A 20,337-nucleotide genomic window follows, 5' to 3' on the forward strand; every position below is an offset into this window, starting at 1 on the left:
GGATTAACCTGACAGAGCTGATTAAACTGTGTTGCCTGAGATGAGCATCTGAAGGGCAATGTGAGCCCAGGCTTGTCTTTTCTCGCTTCCACAATGAATCCCAAGTGACAATAGAACTCTATCTAACTTGGCTGGCTTTCTGTTTCTCTAGATTTCTTCTTTCTTTTTTCATACTTTCAGATGCTGGATTTTTGTTTAGATTCTCATTTGTTGTTCCCATTGTGGGCACTGTAACTGGGAATTTGGTTCTACCGTGCAACCATTTGCTGGTCTCTTGTGAACAGACAGTGGGTATCTATTCTCTAGTGGTAAGACAGACATTTTCATTTGATGGTCTTTAAAAAAAAAAAAAACTTGATGTTTATTTGTGAGCACAAATGACATACCAATGTCGTTTCTGAATCAAATTCAATTAAAAATTTCAATTAAGAATTTCATGTTCATTAGAAAGAAGAGTTAAGATCTGAACAGGTGGATTTTTAAAAAATAATATTTTATGCATTTATTTATTTATTTTAGAGAGAGAAAACGTGAGTGGGTAGGCAGAAGAAGAGAGAGACACAAGCAGACTCCCTGCTGAGTGCGAAGCCCAATGCAGGGCTAGATCTCACAACCCTGAGATGATGACCTGAGCTGGAATTAAGAGTTGGTCCCGTAACCGACCAAGCCACCCAGGGGCCCCTGGATTTTTGTATTTTGGGGATTATTTTTCACTGGAGGCTGGGTGAAGCTGTAGCCCTGAAGCCATGAGCTCTCTCTGTGTCTGGAGGCCTATTTGTCTTTGGTTCAGAAACAGCCTTGGTATCTCATTGTTCAAGTATGAAAGCTTTTCTTACCTCCAGGTCAAATTGTTCCATCTTAAAATCAAGGAGCGGTGGTCCAGCTAGTTTTCAGAAATTGATAAATCTTATATAAATTTCGTACCTTCCAAATTTCTTTTCTAATAAAGAAACCTCACTTTCAAGTAGTAGATTTTTTTAAATGCTCCTTAATGGCAATGTTACCTCATAAATACTTTAATATAAGAACCCAAGATCACATAGTTAAGATAAATCTTTGGAAAAATTAGACTGGTTTAACAATTTTGGTTTAAAAAATAAGAAATAAGTAAAGATCTTTTCCTCAATTTTATTAGTTTGGAGATTTTGTTAAACATTCTCATGAACTTCCTAGCCTTTTAATATTGGTTTACTGATCAAATAATCTAACATCACTCCTACATGGCATTTAAGATTCTGAAGATAATAAAGTTTATTTAACTAACTCGGATGGTAATTCTGAAAAGAGTTTCTATCACAGTATGTATGCTCTGTAGTACACCAGGTTGGACATACTTTACAATGTCCTCAGGTAACTTGAAACCCTGAATTAATACTATATTGAGTTATTTGGTAATTATCATTTACCTAGATAATTTGTAAGAATGAATAATGAAACATTAATTACTAATCATAATTTTAAATTTATATGTTTGACTTATTATTTTTATATACTAAAGAGTGTTTATTTTTTTATTTTTTTTAAATTTATTTATGATAGTCACACACACAGAGAGAGAGAGAGAGAGAGAGAGAGGCAGAGACACAGGCAGAGGGAGAAGCAGGCTCCATGCACCGGGAGCCCGACGTGGGATTCGATCCCGGGTCTCCAGGATCGCGCCTGGGCCAAAGGCAGGCGCTAAACCGCTGCACCACCCAGGGATCCCTAAAGAGTGTTTATAATTTTGGGTCATTTTAAGGCACCTGGCTCATTTTTATCACATGAAGGAGGAGCAAAGAGACATGTAAGCATAGATAGTTCAGTTATATCTATTTGTGAACTTTAATAGTTTACAAAAATGTTTATGTACAACAGTGACTTTTCAATGACCTTCCTTCCAGTTTTCTCTGTGAAATTATTTTGGTTCAAGTGAGTTATTTTGATGAAGTGTTATGATTAGCATTGGTGTTAGCTACTCTAACCCTTCCCATTCAGCATCATCCTGGAGGTGCTAGTCAGTGCAAGAAAAAAGCAAGAAGAAATAAAAAGCATACAGATTACAGAGAATTGATAAATATCTTCACTTTCAAATGGTAAGGTCTCCTACATAGAAGATCCAAAAAGGATCCTAAAACTAATGAACGAGTTATTCAAGGATGCAGGATACAAAGTCAATATATAACAATCAGTTATATTTTCATATGTATTAGTAATGAACACTTGGATTGAAGCTTAAAAAGCCTTACCATTTACATTGGCACCAAAACCCAAGAAATACAGAGGTATAAATCAAAGTAATTAAGTTAAACATTTATTTGCTGAAAATTATAGTACAAAAGAATAAGAAAAGAAATAAATAGATGTTAATGGATGGAAAAAACTCAATATTGTGAAGATGTCAATTCTTCCCAAATTGACCTATAAAGTCAATGGAACTCTAATCAAACCCAGAATGACTACTGTAGAAGTTATCAAGCTAATTCTAAAATTAAAGAGAAAGGCAAAGAATATAGAAGAGCCAACGTATATTTTTAAAAATAACAAAGTTGAAAAAAATAAAATGTAAATAACACAGTTGGAAGACCCATACTCCCTCACTTCAACATTTATTTTAAAGCTACACTAATCAAAACAGGGTGCTGTTGGCAAAAGTTCAGACACATCGGTCAATGGAACAGACTAGAGAGTCCAGTTGGAGACCCTTTCTTCTACGGTTAATTGAGGCTGACAATGGTACAAAGGCAATACTAGAGAAATTTTAGTTTTTTCAACAAGTACTGTAATAACTAGACATCCACATATGAAAGAATGACTCTCAGTCCATATCTTGTGGAAAGCACAAACTACAAAACTTATAGAAGAAAACACAACAGAAAGTCTTTATGATCTTGGGTGAGAGAATAATTTCTTAGATATGATGCTTATAAACTATGGTTCCTAGAAGAACAAAAATGGTAAGTCGTACTTGATTGGAATTAAACACATTTGCTTTCAGAAGACACTATAAAAAGAATGAAAATGCAAGCCACGTATTAGCAGAAAATGTCTGCCAAATACATATCTGATAAAAGACTTGGATCTAGAATATACAAGAACTCTCTAAACTCAACAAAATGGAAAGAAACAGCTCGAATTGAAAATGGTCAAAAGATTCGAACAGACTTTACTAATGAAGATATGGAAGGCAAATACGCATATGAAAAGATGCTCATCATCATTAGTCTCTAGAGATATGCAAATTAAAGCCAGCAAAGATACCAGCGTATAATTATTAGAACAGCCGAAACACTACCACCAACAACAATGGAAGCCAACCAAGCAATAACAATAAAAACCTGACAATACCACGTGCTAGTGCAGATGTGAAGCAAATGGAAGCCTCCTATGTTGCTATAAGAATGAAAAATAGTACAGTCACATTGGAAACAGTTTGGCAGTTAAGCATTTACTTACCGTAAGACCCAGCAGCCTCACTCCTAGATATTTCTGTGTAACAGGAAAACTTAACATTTACACAAAAACCTGTATGAGAATATTTGAGTCTTTATTCATAATTGCTCAACGAAGGGAACAATCCAAGTGTCCTTCAGCTTCCAAACGGATAAACTGCTGTTCATCTATACAATGGAATACTACTTAGCAATGGAAAGGAACAAACCACGGAGGCACACAACCACACATGGAGGAGGCTCAAGTACGTTATGCTAACTGAGGGGAGCCAAACTCAAAAGGCTACATACATGCAGTAGGAGTCCATTTATAGAGCATTCTGGAATAAGCAAAAGTATAGGGACAGAAAAGATATCAGTGGTTGCCAGGGGCTGGGAGTACAATGAGGGGTTAATTGAAAAAGGGTGTGAGGGGATTTGGGGGTATCTGTAAAGAACTGTTTTATGTCTTGACTATGGTGGTGGTTACCCAATAATGTATTGGAGCTCCACAAAGAAAGGATGAATTTGATTATATAAATTATACCTCAAAAAATAATATTGGTGCTCAAAAGTATACAAGGAGCAATAGTGATAGAGAAATTGAACTATGTATGCAAGGTGATGGAATTAGGTTTTGTTTTCACAAGAAAAATAGACAGTTGTTGATTTGTCCTAAAATGTCAGTGTGTTCCAGAATACAAGAGCTTAGTGAATATGTACAGCAAGATGTAGAGGATATGAAAGCAATGGATTTTATTTGTCTAGGTTTTATAATACCAGAGTCTGAAAAGAGGATACAAAATGTGTTAAAATTTTGGCAAAGTTTGCTCAATTTTGATGGGCTTATTCACAAGATTATGTAAAAGAAAAAAAATTCATGTAAGCTTTTCTGCTGCTACTATATTAGCTCATAACTTTAATTTGGCATTCTCTCTGTGAAAATGATAAATAGGTTTTACAGCCCTTATCCATCTAGATAGCAAAGATTCTGGGTCTCACTAGAATAATTTGCTGGCCTTTATGTTGACTTTATCTCATCTTTGATTATCTAAAAACTAATAACAACAACAAAGGCCAAAATGTCTTCACTCTAAAGAAGCTTGGGTTGCTTACAATCATGTTGCCTTTAAAATATTTACAAATATTATATTGCCACCTAGATTAAATAGGTAACCATATAGTTTCCCCTCAGGCACCTGTGACCCCGCCTTAATCAAGGCATTGAATCTCCTTTGATAACCCTTGATCTGGCCATATTTGAAACCTAAATTGAGAAAAATAAAATGACATGCCCAGGATATTTTTTTACATCAGAACAATATTTTAGGGACACCTGGGTAGCTCAGGGGTTAAGCGTCTGCCTTTGGCCCAGGGCATGATCTGGGGTCCCGGGATTGAGTCCCACATGGGGCTCCTTGCATAGAGCCTGCTTCTCCTGCCTGTGTCTCTGCCCCCGCCCCCTCTCTCTCATAAATAAGTAAAATCTTTAAAAAAAGAAACAATATTTTAGATTTTCAAGAGGTCCCTTGGAAATCATAAGGGTATGTTATTTCACCCTGTAAAAAACAGGTGCTAGAAATAATTACGGTGTTTTCATTTTGCTTTACTCCATACCTTTCAGTTAATTCAACATTATCATAAGAGTTACATGGCAAAAACTGTCAAAATCAAACTGTCAAATGTTTAGCTTTCCCTAGGTTAAGTTTCCATATTTAAGAATGTTATTAATTCAAATATTTCAGAGGTTGTATAGAAATGCCCCGGAGATTGGTCAATATTCTTGCTATCCATAACATGTTCTTACCCTCAGGGGAAACAGCAATCAAAGTCTGATGAGATACTTATGCACTCTACCCTGGTATAGAATTTTCTTCTCCATTCTGATATTATTGATCACTGTAATGAATTAACCATGGTCATTCAGTTTCATAATCAAAGAGGCTTCTGCTTTCTTCTGATGCTTGCCCAAAGGTTGTACAGCCTCATATTTGTGTCTTCAACAAGAAAGGTCAGCCGCAGAGCCTCCAGGAAAAAGGATCGTACCAAATACAACTCGGTTTAAGAATAGATCTTGGGTACAGGTCTCTGAGTGGATGTAGCCGAAACAACTTTCAGATTGTATCAGTAGACCGAGTCAGAATTTCAAGGACTCTAAAGAAGTCTACTGTATGAAACCAGATTGCTTACCCAGACCCAGCAAAATGAGAATTAATTACATGGGACCAAATGGACTGGTGAGGGAAATTTAATTTGTGCTCTGTTTGCAATACTGTGGATGTTTTTTTAATGTTCTATATTTTATATATTTTATGGACATAGATGAAAATAGGAGAAAGTCTTTTCTCCTTTATTCTTCACTAACCCTCGGTTTGGTAGACTATTTTTAAATCAAAGGGAAACCTCTAATGGTATCGGATTCTTACCTGATTCCTCAGAGTTCAGTAATAAATACTTTTACGGAGTCTCCTTATTTTTTTATGGCAATATAGTTTCTGCCTGAGTTTGTAAGAATCTGTCCTCTTTTTTTACCAGACTATAATTGGACAGGTCAATTGTACAGCCAAGGCCATAACTGGATGTCAGATTTGTGCAGGATTCTCATTTAATTAGGTATGACAAACGCACTATTAAGGAGAATTACTGCTATGCTTATTTTATGGCTGCCCTATGGCGTACTTAGATTAAATATTATTTCTGGGTGTGTCTGTGAAGATGTTCCTGGGTGGGGTTAGCATTTAAATCAATAGACTCCATAAACTAGATTTCCTTCCCCCATGTGGGCAGCCATCATCCATTCTGTTGAGAGCCTAACTAGAGCAAAAAGGCAGAGGAAGGAAGACTTCATCCTCCTCTTGCTCCCAGGCTGCCTCCTAGAGCGAGAACATCAGCTTTCACCCTGGGACTGGGATTTGTACCATGGGCTCCCCTTTGGATTCAGACTAGAATTACACCACTAGCTTTTTTGAATATCCAGGATATAGACAGCAGATCACGGAACTTCCTTGTCTCCATAATTACATGAATCAATTCCTATAATAAATATATTTTTTTAACATATACGTACATCCTATTGGTTTTGTTTCTCTAGAGAACCCTGACTAATACAATTACTGACCTGCTAAGTGGAGCCAATGCCTACAAATCACTCCCAAGGAAACCAGTGTGATATCTGGCTTACAGTCTCAGCATCACAGCTAGTAAGGAAGACCACCTCCTGGTGGCAGGGGAGCTGCACAGATTTGGAAGCCCTCAAGAAGAGGGGAACCCACTCGCCAAATATAGGTACACATACCACCAGGTAGAAGCTGGTGGAGAGACTGCCTTGTACTTCCTTTCCTAGGCTGGAGATGAAAAAGCAAAATAATAGAGGCTTTCAAACACTCAATCCAAGATATTTTTTAAGATTTTATTTATTTATTCATAAGGGACACAGAGAGGCAGAGACACAGGCAGAGAGAGGAGCAGGCTCCCTGCAGGGAAACCAATGTGGGACTCGATTCTGGAACCCTGGGATCGCTCCCTGGGTAGACGGCGGACACTCAACTACTGAACCACCCAGGCACCCCAATCCAAGATTTTTTATTGAAAATTTCTACACAGAAGTTGCTCCATACTGAAGGGCTCTAGATTTGCAGATTTAAGAAGACATGCATTATTAATAAACACCTTTTCTGCACATATGTGAACAATCGGACCAAACATACTGACACCAGCCTTTTTTGGGGATTATTTTTGATACTAGGAGGATGGTAGAGAGACTGCTGAGTTATCCAAAATTTGGAAATAATGTCAAAAAGAGGTTGAAATGTTCTTTCAATACACTACAGGAACGCAGACCCACGCAAATATAGAGGAGTTTATCTTGTTCGATTTATTGCTTAATATTGATTAAAGTTTAGATTTAGTGAAGTTACATGTTAACTTTTATAGATTTTTGTCCAGCAGAGTTACAAATGATTTCTGTCCAATGAAACAGATAACTCCAAAGTTTATAGCTTGTCGCCTTCGTGGACATTAAAGGGTTTGTATCTAGTCCAGAAATTCTATCCTAATAGCCATTTAATTAATTGCCCATAAAGACTTGGTGCCTTAAATGCTATTTGAACCAGTCTCAACATCTCACTTGTTCCCTTAGTAATTAATGAGTAGAGTAAAATTTTGACAAGTGTTCATTTTATAGTTGCATGAGTTATGATTTTAAAATTCTGAAAATTATAATTTAACATAAATAAAGATCTGTCTTTTCCTTCTTTGTGATCTCAGAAACAGGGGAAGGGATCCCAAAGTCAGTGTAACTGAAATGATGCAATTTCAGAAAAAAGCAAAGAAATTTAAAGCAGGTAGATTTTGCCACAGTCATTGTGTGGGTTTGGCTAAGCTTTTTGGAAAAATGTGTTAAAAAATCATTCACGGGTTCCTGGGTGGCTTGGTTGGTTAAGTGTCTGACCGCAGGTCATGATCCAGGGCCCTGGGATCGAGTCCTGAGTTGGGCTCCACACTCAGTGGGGAGTCTGTTTGAGGTTCTCTCTCTCTCCCTCTCCCTCGCCCCTCCTCCTCAGTCGTTTTCTCTTTCCCTCTCTCTCTCTCTCTCTCTCTCATAAATAAATAAATAAATAAATAAATAAATAAATAAATAAATAAATATCTTTTAAACGAAAATCATTCAGGCTCACCTGGGTGGCTCAGTCAGTTAAGTGTCTGGCTCTTGATCCCAGCTCAGGTCTTAATCTCAGCATTGAGTTCAAGCCCCATGTTGGACTCCATTCTGGATGTGGAGCCAACTTAAAAAAACAAGAATAAAAACAACTAAAAAGATAAAAAAAATCATTCATAGACTACCTTCATGAACCACCTAGATGTCTCAAAATGAGGTACCTCTAATCCTCGATGAGGTATGATATCATCATGATATCCAAACTATTGTTTGACACAGAGATCTGAAATTATCCATAGTGGATCCTAAAAATATCTGTTGAATAAGTGTCAATACAGCATCAGTGCCCTCTAGAAGTAGAGAGTTAGTGTTCTTTATAGTTGGACCCCTTGGCCTTTATATTCACCTGTTCCAGAATTGAGTTTGCCATACCCTCCTGGACATGTTCTGTTGTTAGCCTGGCTTGTCACATGGGGCCCATTTCTCTGTCCTCACATAGTCTTGGACAGTCTTTAGTTGATTCAAATTCACTCATTTTTCCCAGGCCAGAGCTTCCAGCATGGTGTGTCATTATGATTACATTGTTTATGAACAGACAAATGCTGGCAAATCCAGGGAAGCTTAGCAAGTTATTTGGTTTATTAGGGTCAGGTAGTGGAAGCAGAGTGAAGAGGAAGTGGATTGAATGGCAGCTGGGCTCAGATTCTCCTCCAGTTTGCAAAAATGACCAAATTCACCTCATTCATACTTGTTCTACTCTTTTTTTAAAAGATGTATTTATTGATGAGAGACAGAGAGAGAGAGAGAGAGAGAGAGAGGCAGAGATACAGGCAGAGGGAGAAGCAGGCTCCATGCAGGAAGCCCGACGTGGGACTCAATCCCAGGTCTCCAGGATCACGCCCTGGGCCGAAGGTGGCGCTAAACTGCTGAGCCACCCGGGCTGCCCTTGTTCTATTCTTAATACAGGAAAATAAAATGACACCGCTTGACTATGGAGGTGAGAGCTCTTAAGCACACAGTCTTTAAGAGAAACTTAAAGTTAAAATCCAGTCACTTTGGGGGAACAAATTAAACTGCATTCAAATGCTCAAAAGAAAGGGTTAGGAGGAGGCTGCTACAGGCACCCAGGAAGTAGGTGATAGTGACTTGGACCAGGCTTGTAGCAGTGGAGCATGGTAAAAAATGTCAAGTTCAATAATGTGTATTTTGGAGGTACAGCCAAAAGAACTTACTGATGAATTCATGCAAGGTGTAAGGGAATGAGAGGAATCCAGACGATACCCAGGTTTGGTCTAAATGACTAGGTGCCACCCGATGATGGTGCCCTTTACTCCTTTACTGATGTGAGTTGGTGGGGGGTGCATGGCAATGTGAGCAGAGAGGAAATATATTTTTGTTTAGGACATGTCTGTTTGGGATGCCCTTGAGACATCCACATGGAAGCATTAGAACAACTGGAGCTCAGAGGCTAGGGACCTCCCCAGGCGGGGAGAGAAATGTGAGTTGTCAGCCCATTCAAAGCTGTAGGATGAAACATTATGCCCTAAGAAAAAGGTGTCGATGGGAAGAGAAGAATGTGAGACTAAGGCCTTGGGGATGTCCTACCTGGAAGAGTCTGAGAAAGGAGGAGGGCCTGGTGAAGGAAACTGAGAAGGAGTGATCTCTGAGGTAGTAGGAAAACCAGGAAAATGTGGCATCCTGAAGCCTAGAGAGGAAAATATTTCCAGGAAGAGTGTTCAGCAATGTCAGATGCTACTGAGAGCTTAGAGATGGGGTAAGGAGAGACAATTGACCATTCACTGGCCTTGGCCTGATGTAGGTCATCAGTGACGTTGCTAAGAATCCTATCAGAGAAGAGATAGGGAGGCAAGCTCAATTTATACCAAATGGTTAATAATACAAGTTTTGGTATTAGCCAGAAAACAGTAGTAGCCATTAATTATGACTCAATATGTACCAGGTGTTTTACAAAAATTACCTCATCTGATCATTTAAGCAACTCTGTGAGCTTGCAGTGCCATCAGACTCACTTTATAGAAAAAGAAATCGAAATTACAGTATGTAAACAAACTAGTGTCACACCCCATCAATGGCAAAGCCAGGATCCACGCAGAAGCTATTTGACTACCTTAACCATTTTGGTAAACTGCTTCCTATAGCCTGGGTGGCTCAGTGGTTGAGCATCTGCCTTTTCCTCAGGGTGTGATCCCGGGGTCCTGGGATTGAGGCCCAAATTGGGCTCCCCGCAGGGATACTGCTTCTCCCTCTGCTGTGTCTCTGCTTCTCTCTCTGTGTCTCTCATGAATAAGTAAATAAAATCTTAAAAAAAAATAAAATTCAGCTGCTCTATCAGCCCACCTGTATAATTTTGGGTGGCACTTAACTTCTCTGTAAGATTCAATTTCTTACATATTTCATAAAATGGATATATTATATAGAGAGAATGCTTGTGAGCATTAGTTGGGTTATTGTATGCAAAGCCTTATCACAGAGCTTGACCCACTGTTATTATCTGGTGCAACCTCGTCATTTCACAGATAAGGAAGCCAAACCCCAGAGAGCTCAGAGTACTTGTCAGAAGTACATGGAGTGTCAGAGGAAGACTGTGCAAATATCCTGACCTGCTCCAGAGCTCTGAGCTGTAAGGACCTTTGACCAGTTATCTTTCTAGGAAGCTCCCTACCTAGGGACCAAAATACTCTTTGATATAGTTCCAATGCACTTGTGAGCTACTCAAAACAGTTCCCGCTCAGGCAACAAATAACTCACCATGTCATTCCCTGCCTGATGCCTTTTGAAACAGCACTGTTCCCATGAGTGCTCTGTCACTGGAGTGACAATCCCTCATGTTGTACATCTCCCCAAAGCTGACACTCTGCTTTTGTGTTTTAAAATGCCCAAGACAGATCACAGAAAGTGCCAGTTCATTCCAGAAAGCAGATGGGTATCCTTTATGCTGCCCTGTGGCTAAGTGGGGGAAATGTCTGATAATATTTATTTATTTATTTATTTATTTATTTATTTATTTATTTCCTTTTCAATCTACCCCAGTTGTGGTTTGGTTAGGATAAAAGTTCTGAAAGATGGACTTTGATTTCATAGAGTTCTAAATCTTGGAGGTTTTCATGGTCCCTTAGACTCAGAATCATGGATGGCAACTGTAGAAGGGACTCAGAGAGTAGCTTTACTACTTGGGGTTGTGGGGGACTGTGAAACCCCTTTGGGAACTGTGTAGCAAGGTGAGGCGGGGTTAGAACTCTGGCTTCCGACCCTAGCCCTTAGTAGAATAACTTTGTCTTTATCTGCTTCATACACAAGGCTTGCTGTAGGAAAAGCGTTCTCATTTAAAAATCATTGATCTAATCTAAGTTTATTATCTTATAGAGATGGAAACTGAGGTCCATGTAGGCGAACAGAGTTGTCCAATATACAAGAGTAAGCCCATCCCAGAATTTAGACTAGAGCTCAAGTCACTGACATGCCACAGAGATTGGTTTCCCCACTCAGGAGGACTATAGGTTGGCTTTAACTTTTGACCTAAGTTCCAGCATGGGGATCAGTGATATTTTCCTGTGAAGGGTTAAACTATCAATATTTTCAGTTTTACAGGTTATGCAGCCATGGACAATATGTACATGTTTAACCATGTGTGTGTTCCAGAAAAACTTTACAAAAACAAGCATTGGACTTGGTGCTTGGCATGTAGTGGGCTGACCGCATTGTAGCACTGCGAGAAGCAAATGGGGTGTGGATCAGTAGCAAGAGATCACACACATACACAATAAGAATGGATTAAGGATTGATTGATTTCCTTGAAAGCTCAGCATGTTGGAGGGATGGACAGCAGACCCGGTTATGAAACAATGGACAGTTTATAACAGATGGAAGGGGAGGACCAGGTCTGCCTGAGGTCATGGGTGGGACATCTGAGAAGGCTTCACAAAGAGCACTTCGAGTCAGCCTTGGCCAATTTCGCCAGGTCTGGAAGAGGCAGACCATCTCAGAGAGAGGAAAAAGCACATGGAAAAACCTGGCAGGTGGGGGTGGGGTGCAGAGGTTAGGACTTGTTGGGGTGAGAGGCTGGGGGAAGATGGTAAAAGTTCTATGAGTCCTGTGGAGAAGGCTGAATTTTATTCTTATGGATGATTGGGAGCCATCGAAGGGGCTTTAAGCAGGGGGGTGATGTGAAAATGAGGCATTTCATAGAGATGGATGTAGCACCCTGGGGTGAATAGAATGTTGAGGTTTGGGGCAGGGAGATATTAGCAAGTTACTGGAACTATCCAGGTGAGAGATGATGGGTCAGGGTTAGCAGCAATCTGGACAGTTGCTACTTCCCCACAAACACGACTGTCTAGAAGGGTCTGTGTAACAGAACAGATGTTTTTTTTTTTTTTTTTTTTTCCAAAGAAGGTACTCAAATGGCCAACCGGTACGTGAAAAGATGCTCAACATCATTCATCATCAGGGAGAGGAAAATCAAAACCACAATGAGATACTACCTCACATCTGGTAGGATGGCTGTTCTAAAAAAAAAAACAAAAATAAACAACAAGAGATAACAGTGTTGGTGAGGGTGTGGGGAAGGGAACCCTTGTGCACTGTTTGTGGGAGTGTAAATTGGTGCAGCCACTGTGGAAAACGGTATGGAGTTTCCTCAAAAATTAAAAATGAGATCTACTGTATGACTAGCTGTTCTACTTCTGGGCATATATCTGAAGGAAATGGAACCACTGTCTCAAAGAGATATCAGCAGTCCCACATTCATTATAGCATTATTCACAGTAACCAAGGTATGGAAACTAAATGTCCACTGACAGATAAGTAGATAAAGAAAACGTAGTGTATGTCTACAGTGGAATACTAAAACCATAAAAAAGAAGGAATTCCTGCCATTTGTGTCAACATGAGTGAAGCTTGAGGGCATTACGCTAAAAATGAGATAAATCAGACAAAGAAGGGCAAATACTGTATGATCTCATTTATACATGGAATGCAAAAAGGCCAAATGGATAGAAACAGAGAACAGATTCTTGGTTTCCCAGAGTAGGGGGAAATGGGTGAAGGTGTACAAAGTTCCAGTTATGAGATTAGTTACTTCTGAGGAGGTAATGTACAGCATGGTGATTATTAATGATGATACAGTATATCATTGAAAGCTGCTAAGAGAGTAGTTTTATTATTTTTTCTAAAGGTTTTATTTATTTATTCATGAGAGACACACAGAGAGAGGCAGAGACACAGGCAGAGGGAGAAGCCGGCCCCATGCAGGGAGCCTGAAGTGGGACTCGATCCCGGGACTCCAGGATCACGCCCTGGGCTGAAGGCGGCGCTAAACTGCTGAGCCACCCAGGGATCCAGAGAGTAGGTTTTAAAAGTTCTCACTGCATACACACAAAAATTGTAACCTGAATTGAGGTGATGGGCCACCTTGGTGGCTCAGTATGTTAAGCATCTGCCTTCAGTTCAGATCATGATCCTGGGGTGCTGGGATGGAGCCCCGCATCAGGGTCCCTGCTTCTTCTGCTCTCTCTGACCCCTGCTTGTGCTCTCTCTCTCTCTCTATCTCAAATACATAAAAACAAAATACTTAAAAAAATAATAAAATTGAGGTGATAGATGTTCAATTAACCTCATCGTGGTAATCATTTTGCAACATGCACATGTTTAAAATCACTGCGCTGGCCACCCTAAACTTACATAATGTTACTTGCCAATTACATCTAAGCGGAGCTGGGAAAAAAAAAGAAGTAAAAAAAGACAAAGTTCTGTGTATATAATAGGCGATGCATGTTTGATTGACTATTGATTGACTCAGAGCCAGGAGACTTAAATTTAATGCCTATCTACTTCTCATGAGCCATGTGAAGTTGGGAATGTCATTTAGCCTCTCTGAGCTTCAGGCACCTCATCTTTTGAGTGGTGATTATAATACCTCCTGCCAAAGATTGTTGTGAAGATTAAACAGGATAATGTATGAAAGCTCCACTTTCAATCCTGGGTTTTTTTTTTAATGTACAAATACATAGCAAAGTGTTTTTCTTTTAATATAAATGGAATTCTCAAAGAGATTAAGCCTGCAGAGAGATTTATCCTTACAGTGATAGGCGCTGCTCTTGAAGTTGTAATCCACTGTGGAAATCGGGGATCATTTTGACATTTCTCATGGATCATCAGGATATCCTCGAAGGCCAGAGAATAGGTTTTAAGATGTCTCCAAGGCTGGAATTTTAATAAAATGTGCATTCCTTGTAAATTACACTGCTCACATGAAAATTTGCTATATGCTACAAATAGAGATTGCTGCTAACCTTGATGCCAAATGAGGATTGCATTATTTTAAATTTGATTGATGCCATTCTCTTGTGCATTCCTGGAAGAAATATAGTGAAGTCAGGTGACTCCCTACCAGTCTTAAGTGACACTTAGCATGATGGTTATTCAATAAAGATGTTCTTCTTAAATGTGTAGGAGGCACCCGCGCAACTAGATTCAATTGCACACTGAAGGGTGTGCATATTCATTCTTCCCAATTGTTACCGAGAGTCCAATTTTAATTTGTTTGCTATTTCTGTTATTACCAAGCCCTACTTAGTATACCCATTGAAAGTCCTTAAGAATATTAACAGGGAATCCTCCTAGAATTGCTACGGAGTTTCTAAATGTTTGTGAATTACCCTGACAAGCTTTTAGTTCTAACTCACATTAAGTAGATTTCATTATTAACAAGAATATGTGCAAATTAAAATGAGTCTATTAACATCTTAAATACACTGCATTTTTTAAAAGAAAGCAAGTGGGAAAAAAATTGAGAGAATGCATTTTGCAAAAACAAAGTTGCCAAAAATAGAGAAAAGAAACCAAATTTAACCATACTAATAAGGACACCCTGATTGTGTTTACAACCAAGTACTGAGAAATATTATGAAGAAGAAAGTCAATTGGACCAGAAATCTGGGGCCTGAGTTCCAGTTTTAGGTCAGTTTAGAAAACAAAAACAAAAACAAAAACAAAAACAAAAACCATACACCGATCTGTCAACAGTCTAATTCACCATATAGACAATTTGCCAAATAGAAATTCAGAGAATTTCCTCAGACTGTATTTGTTTTAGTTGGAGGATTGCTTTAAAAAACATGTTTAGAAGATTTTGGTGAGGTTTTAGGTGACTGGCTTTCCTTTTGCCTCCAGAACAAGAGTTCAAGCTCTGTTCCTGTCCCAAGCTGCCTGTGGCAGGAGCTCGCGTAGCGGAATCAGAGCGGGGAGCCCCTCTGCAGGAAGAAGCGTGAGGCAAGGGGCAGCTGATAACCAGGTCTGGGCTACGCACCCCATCAAGAGCTCCTAAAGGAGCAGAAGGCAGAGGCCAGAGACGGCCGAGGGGCAGAGTCCAGAGGGTACAGATGGGGAAGTGCAGAGCCCTGAAAGGAGAGGACGAGCCTGGAGCAGACGGCGGACTGGGACTGCCCAGGAGTTCAGTACGAATTGCTGTAAATCTTATCAGTAGTGAAAACTGGAGCAAGTTCCTGATGAATTTCAAAAATGTCATTTGGTGACTTGACATTTGGTGGACTGACATTCAGTGCACTGGCTTTTATCAAACTGACCAGCAAGCTTGCCATTCGATGAACTGGTTGTTCAGGAACCAGACTCAGCCCCAGGCTGGGAGGCTGGGGGGCATGGCCCCGGCCAACGCAGCCCTCCTCCGGGGGCCTCCCCGCGGAGCGGCAGGGCCAGAGCAGGTTGGAAAAGCATGAGGAAGGCCCTTCTCCGGAGAGGTGCCCTGCGGGGAGCGGGAAGGCCCAGCAACGTAGGCTCCTGGCCTCGAACCCCCAAACCAATCAGGCCTGCCCTCTTTTACCCTATGAGGTTTTTATTTGGGGGGGGGGGATATTTCACTGTTAACAACAGAAACACATTTTGACATCAAACCACTAAAAAATACCGTCATGCATTCCTGGGGAGAATTATAGTTAATACTTTTGGAGCACTGGCTAGATCTATCCCGGACAGTACGTCCTCACTCTCACTCCTGCCCTTTGAGGAAGGTGACTGTCATCCTCACCTGGCAAATGAGGAACTGGGCTCCGAGTGGCACCAAGTCAGGGTCCCTGACTTTCTGTAGAAAGCCACACATTCCCGAATGTCTCCAGGCAAGCAGCAAGTGCCCTGGTGCGGCTCTTTTGATCTCACTCATCTGGGGACTTCCTAGGGGACTTTGGGCGGCCTTTTGGAGCACTTTGCAACTTGGCCTTGAGCTGTGTTCCCCAGCGGCTACAGGTCCCCCCAGGTGAGCGTGGTCAGATCACCCACTGGGCCCTTCCTGCTCCCGAATGGGTCTCGCTGCCTCTCCTGTGTCTTTCTCGGCTGTCTAGCCTCATTCTCACCCTCGGCGGGAAACCGACCTATACTTAGGGGCACCGTGGCGGGGCAAGGAGGCGCTGGCCCCCGCACACCGATCGACAAGTCGGCGATCAGCAATCACCGGGCCACAGGGTGCCAGCGCTGAGCTCCGAGATGCAGCGCAGGGCGACAGGGACAATACCGGGGCGACACTTACAAATCTGTTAGGAGAGTGGACCTTCCGTTAACTCCTCACCGCGAGAGAACAAGCACAGAAACAAACGCTGACACAGAGCTGTCCCCTGGGATCCCAGCGCTGTGCCTGGGGGTTGCTTCAACAGGTACGACCCTGGAGTTCTGGGGTCGCAGACTGGGAAACTGAGGCACGGGAGGGCAGTCACCTCCTGAGTCACACAGCTGATAACTCCCAACCACCTGTTGCTTCCCCACCTCTCGCTGCTGCACTCACCCCCGAGCCCTAGGCCACAGGACCCCCCCGCCCCGCCCCAGCACCTCTTCCAAACAGCTCATAGTCCTTTGGCTCTTGGACTCGTGTGTTTGCGATTGTTGAGTTCGCCTCTCAGAGGGTATTTCTTCCCTCTCCCGCTAGGCCGTGTGGCTCCCAAGGCACCTTCCCTCATCCTGCTCCCCCAGGGTGTCACCGCAGGACCCAGCACGTTCTTGCGCATCCTCAGCCGGGCCTGAAGGCCGTTTCTGCCCAGGAAGTTCTGTCCTTCCATTTGTCTTTATTGACTTGCAGGGGGATCTGTGTGGGGTCCTGCTCCGTGAGTGCCTCATGGGGTAACCAGGGCCCTTCATCCGCCTGCTCAGCATCCAACCCAGGTGTCTCCAGCCAACAAGTCAGTGGCTCTGAGTCCCCTCTGCTTCCCTCCCAGCCCCTCCTGCCCTGGCAGGTGACCTTGCCCTTGCCCTTGCTCCTGCCTCCAAACAGGACTGGTTGTCTGGGCCCGTCTCCCTAATGCCCGACCCCACCTCCCTGTGGGCTCACCTTGTTCTAGGGGCCTCTCCTCACCACTAACCATTGCTATTTGGGGCAAAGATTGGGGAAAAGACTGTGGGTCACATTTTTTTTTTTTTTTACCTTCATAAGGATGTACTTTAACCAAAGCCAGGATATCCAAGAGGGAGGCCAGAGGGATCCATGAGACTGAGGGGCCGGAGGTGCTGTGCTCCTGGACACCAGAGGAGAAGTCAGAGCCGAAGCCCCACCATTCACTTCCTCCTCAGGAACACCTGCCTTGGCTGCTCTATCCACTGTGGTAGAACAATGGCTCCCCAGAGATGCCCGCATCCTAATCTCTGGAACCTGTGGATGTATTAGTTAACAAGGCAAAGAGGAATTACGGGTGCAGATGGAATTAAGGTTGCTAATAAGGAGATTATCCTGGATGATCTGAGGGCCCCGGGTGATCAGTGTCCTTAAAAGTGGAAGAGAGGATCAGAAGAGATGTCAAGGGAAGGGCTCAGCTCAGTATTGCTGGCTTTGAGGACAGAAGAAGGGGATCATTGGGCAAGGGAAGCAGACAGCCTCTAGAAGCTTGAAAAGACAAGAAAAGGAATCCCTCCCCCTCCACTAGAGTTTCTAGAAACTAGTGTGTCCTGCCAGCACCCTGAGCTCAGCCGGGTGAGCTCTGTGGCAGACTTCTGACGGGCTGAATTGCAAGATATTAAATTTGTCTTCTTTTTAAGCCAGCAAATTGGTGATAATTTGTCACAGCAGCAGTAGAGAACTCAATCTATAAGCCTTAAATACTCACAATTTGTGAACCTTTTGTCAATCAGAGGAAAATTCACATTTTAGAGTTTACCTATTGTTGGTTTTTAGATTCGAAACAGTATCCTGGACTGCAAACGTGGGTGTCTCCTATTTTTTTTTTTTGCCCATTGTTCGGGCTGGTGGAACTGCTTTCCAGCGGTTTTCAAATCTTGCTATGATTTTCTTAATCTGTGTAAAAAGTTAAGCTCTGGTCAATCGGTCAATTTGGTTTTGCCTCCGAAAACTCTCTCAAAAAGCAGTTTCGTATTTGTATTTGAACCAACTTTGTTACAATTGTGAAAGATAGCCCTGGTTGCTAAGAGAAGCTGCCAGGGTGTTGCCATGGGAACAATTGTTTTAAAATCAAGAATAACAAGCTCTAACCCGAATGAGCTAAGGTAGGGAAGGCAGGGGAGACAGCTACCCCTTACCTGCTCCTGATTAGGGAAAACAGCCTGGGATTTCCTGCTGATTCCAGAAGTCCTGCAGACATTGTCCTGCTACTCGGAAGGGCAATAGTAAATGCACAGCTTTCAGGTTCAGGCCGAGTCGGGTCTGAATCCCTGCTTTGCCCAAGCCACCTGCAAGACCTACAGTAAGCAACAGGACGACTCTGGGACTCCTTTGTGTTAATCATGAAATGAGGATGACAATAGTACTTACCTCCTGGAGTGGCTCTGATTACATGAGACAACACACCCAATTTGTCTAGCACAGAGCCTGGAAAGTAGTAAGGTCCTCATGGTGCTATTACAGTTAGGCAAGAGGGCATGGCTGCTGGTCTCTAGATAGATCCTCCAAACCAAGTTGGAGGAGTTGCTTTTTAAAAGATTTGCAATCCAGCAGGCCGGGCAAGTGGTCCTCCTGCATGTTGCTGGTGGGCAACTCAGCCCCCATGAGACTCACCTTGAGTCAGCCACACCTGAACTAGTCTAGTCTCTATCCGGCACAATGAGCAAGTCCAGTGCGCTCGTGCTCTGCTCTCCTGGCATCACTGTCAAAGCTTTGACAAGCTTGCTGACAACTTCTGTCCTTCTCTCTGCAGGCCAATAACAAGCAGTTTATGTGCTGGTGGCAGCCAAGGCACCAGCTTTGAGGAATGGCTGTCTAGTCACCCTGGGCAGCAGCTGTTTGATCTCTTGATTTCACCCAGGTGATGGTCAAGAAGGACAGGAGGCAGCGTGAGACCAGGGGCAGGCTGTAAGCAGGCACAAGGACTTTGAAGACTGGCTGACCAGCTTGCAGAGGTGCCACCATGAAGGAAAGTGCTTGAAGGAGTTGGGGGAGCCAATGTATGATGTGGAGCCTGGAAAGTAGCTTCAGGCTGGATTGCACTGGGAGGACTGGGCAGGAGAGGCAGGGGAGGAGGACCAGCTGTCAGCAGAAGGACCACAAGGGGACAGGGTAGGGTAGCAAGGATGGAAGAGGTGGGCCTGGGTCAGCTCTTTCCTGGTGTGGACATGTGTCCCTGCCTCAGCAGACCCGAGGGCAGTGGTAAGATGTTGGAGAGACCCCTGGCCAGTCACCCTGGGCTACCAGAGACACCCATCTCACCACCAAGTAGAAAACCAGCCTTCCTTTAGACCTTGAGGAGAAGTTTCTGGGGCCAGAGTCAGGAGATGTTGTCCCTGTCAAGAGTAATCAGTCTATTGCTGTCTGAGGTCAGAACTGTGGAATTACGTAGGTGACTTTTCACATTGGCTGCTGAAAACCTTCAAGCCACACGTCGGCCCAAGTGGAAGAATCGTGGAGGCACGCACATTTGTTTGATTTTGATTAAGTCCTAGATTTGCTTCATATTCCTACTCTGGTCTGTCTTTCTCACTTACACCTTAAAAATGTTGGATCTTGTTTCTGAAATAAAAAGATGCTTTGAAATTCCATTTTTCTTCATTTTACAAATAAATTTTTTCTCATTGTGAAAATAGTATAAATCCACGGTGTAATTTGTGATCAAATCTATCTGCGGCTGTAGTATATCGATAGTATCCTAACTTATGCTATATCTGTAGTGTAATTTATAATCATATCTACAATCAAAATAGCACAATCCTTGTGCTAAATAAAAAATTTAGGGAAATATAAGAAAAACTCTTCTCTAGTCCTACCTCTATTAACATTTTAGAACATATGTCACCACTGAAATGGAAACCAGT

The 20,337-nt window shown here is 42.1% G+C and overlaps 2 long non-coding RNA genes across 4 annotated transcripts in view; one reads left to right on the forward strand and one right to left on the reverse strand.

Moving 5' to 3' along the window:
• LOC102155153 overlaps positions 1 to 18,518 on the reverse strand; it is a 36,637-nt gene extending 18,119 nt beyond the window's left edge. For 2 of the 3 annotated variants that reach the window (XR_005360520.1, XR_005360519.1), the window contains exons 1-4: positions 18,234 to 18,518; positions 17,507 to 17,731; positions 14,376 to 14,437; positions 14,164 to 14,286 (exon numbers count right to left, since the gene is read on the reverse strand). This is a non-coding gene — a long non-coding RNA (uncharacterized LOC102155153). Of the gene's footprint in view, positions 1 to 14,053; positions 14,287 to 14,375; positions 14,438 to 17,506; positions 17,732 to 18,233 lie in introns of those variants that run through there. The other variant, XR_005360518.1, reaches the window with a different exon arrangement.
• Positions 18,519 to 18,585: 67 nt separating this feature from the next.
• Positions 18,586 to 20,059, forward strand: LOC111096184. The gene is made up of 2 exons (XR_005360521.1): positions 18,586 to 18,776; positions 19,227 to 20,059. It is a non-coding gene; the product is annotated as an uncharacterized LOC111096184 (long non-coding RNA).
• The last annotated feature ends 278 nt before the right edge of the window (positions 20,060 to 20,337 follow it).

Source organism: Canis lupus, chromosome 6 (genome assembly GCF_011100685.1).
Source record: "Canis lupus familiaris isolate Mischka breed German Shepherd chromosome 6, alternate assembly UU_Cfam_GSD_1.0, whole genome shotgun sequence".
NCBI classification, from domain to species: domain Eukaryota; kingdom Metazoa; phylum Chordata; class Mammalia; order Carnivora; family Canidae; genus Canis; species Canis lupus.